The sequence below is a fragment of the Myotis davidii genome, unplaced genomic scaffold, assembly GCF_000327345.1.
Source record: "Myotis davidii unplaced genomic scaffold, ASM32734v1 scaffold43, whole genome shotgun sequence".
NCBI classification, from domain to species: Eukaryota; Metazoa; Chordata; class Mammalia; order Chiroptera; family Vespertilionidae; genus Myotis; species Myotis davidii.
The window spans coordinates 596,818-599,362 of NW_006294590.1; positions in this window are offsets into that span (position 1 = coordinate 596,818).

Here is a 2,545-nt window from a genome sequence, read left to right on the forward strand (position 1 = left end):
TGGCCGGTTCTGAGCTCCAGCCTTGGCCTCGGTTCTCGGGTGTTTGGGGCCTGGAGCGCCAGCCCGCGGCGGGACCTCGGCCCCAGCATTTGCAAATACCTGCGAGGCGCCGGGCCTGGCCCCAGCGGTCGCTAAGTGACGGGAGGTGCTATTCCTACAACCTGGGGCAGGAGTTTTGAAGGCAACGGAGCCCGGCCGGTGTGGCTCAGTGGTGGAGCATGGACCTATGAACCATAAGGTCACGGTTCCATTCCCGGTCCGGGCACAGGCCCGGGTTGCAGGCTGGAACCCGGTAGGGGGTGTGCAGAAGGCAGTGGATTCGTGATTCTCTCATCGTTGATGTTTCTCTCTTTACCCCTCCCCCTCTCGGAAATAAAAATATATTTTTTAAATGAAGGCAACGGAAACGTGGAACACTTGAGGAGGAACCAGAGGAGGAAGAGCATTCCCCTTACCTGTCATCTCTTCTGTAAAGGAGTGGAAGCCCCAAAAATAGATACAACCGGCCATTGAAACAAGGAAAAAAGAAACCAAAATCCGGTGAACGAGCAGCCAGGGAAGGGTCCGCAGGATTTCAGAGCCCCAAAGAGGGCCCAGGTGGGAGGGCGTCTGACCAGGTCTCGGGCTGAGAGAGGGTCCTCTCTGGGGAGCTGAGTGTTGGGGGGGAGGGCTTCACACTGGCTGAAATGCACAGCTCCCGAGTCCGAGAATTACTTACATAGGAGTGAACGGTAGGCTTTCTCTCTGACACCCAAAAACAATTAAATCATGAAGAATTCAGTCACTTCAGTACAATAAAGTGTTACTGAAATCCAGGATTTACAATAATAAGTCACCAACCTTTTATAAATTTTCTTTATTGATTTTAGAGAGAGAAGGCAGAGAGAAACATCCCTTTGTTGTTCCACTTATTTATGCATTGTTTTTTAAAATTTTTTTATTTTTATTAATTTAAGAGAGGAAGGAAGAGGGAGAGAGAAACAATGATGAGAGAGAATTCATGGATTGGCTGCCTCCTGCACACCCCCCACTGGGGATCGAGCCAGCAACCTGGGCATCTGCCCTTGACCGGAATCGAACCTGGGACCCTTTAATCTGCAGGTCAATGCTCTATCCACTGAGCCAAACCGGATAGGGCTAAGCATTCTTGCTGGAGAAGGGGGAGGAGCCAGTCCCACCCTCCCTCACCCCCCTACAGAAAACAGGTGACATCACTCTCACCAGAGGGGTGCTGAGAGATTTAAGGTGGAGAGGCCAGATAGGAGGCTGCTGTTACAGCCTTAGGTCCTGACAAGAGGTAGGCCTGAATCCCTCCTGGGGCACTTCACTCATTCATTCACACTCAACCTAAGTTCCCTGAACCATCTGGGAAGCAAGACACCCGTGTAGGTAGAAGGAATGAGTACAGAAACGGGCAGGTTGCCAAGGGAAGGAATTCCAAGCTCTAGCACGAAAATCATGCAAGAGTAGGCCTTCGCAGCCATGGCTGCCTCGATCCCACAGCTGCAGCCCCGGCTTCGTCAGGAAGGTCGTCTGGAAGGATGTCCAGAAGGACGTCTGGATGGCTGTTCAGTCTATTTGCATATTACCCTTTTATTATTATAGATTAGTTGATTTCAGAGAGGAAGGGGGAGGGGAGAGAGAGAAAAACATCAATGATGAGAATCATGGATCGGCTGCCTCCTGCACGCCCCCTACTGGGGATGAGCCTGCAACCAGGCATGTGCCCTTGACCGGAATGGACCCTTCAGTCCGCAGGCCAGTGCTCTACCCCCTGAGCCAAATGGCTAGGGCCCATCTTCCAATCGGAGCAGCCTAAGTACAACCCATGAAACAGCAACCCTGAAGGTAGGAGCCACCCCACCTCATAAGCCAACCCCACTGCGGGGGATGAACAGGACGCCTTGGTCAGGAAAGGAAGCCATGTTTGAAAGACAAAGCTCTCTTCATTTATTTGGCTGAGGATGGGGGAGAAGAGGACTGTGAGGTCACAGGCATATCTGCAGGTGGGGGTGCCGGAAGCCGGTATCCACCAGGCCCTCCCTCTGCCAGGAGACCTCTCCGGAAGAGGCGGCTGTTCACAGATGCCCTGGATGTACTCTGTGCCGATCACAAAAAGGTCATAACCGTCCCTTTCTTGCCAATCTGCCAGGGCTCCAGGGGGAAAAAGCGGATAAGTATCCTTCGGGGAAAGAGGAAAAAAGATGTCATCAGCTCCCTGGCCAAGGCCTCATATTCTAAGACCCCCCTCGCCAGGCATTCATTCCCACCACGGGGTCCCCGGCCAGGCTGCCCTGGCCCACCAGGTAGATGCTGCGAGCTGGCTCGCCCCCTTATGTTCTCCCTCCAACAGGGCGGCGGGCATGTCAGGGGCGGGATGGTGGCTGCAGGGCGGCGTGGCTCACCCAGAACTACACTCACAGCCAGAACTTCCTTCAGTTCCCCTAACACCCCAGAGGTGAGCCCCCCGGACCCCCAGGCGCTACACCTTTCTGGGCAAGGTGAGGCATTTGCTTGCCCCCCACCCACACTGTGGGAGGGACCC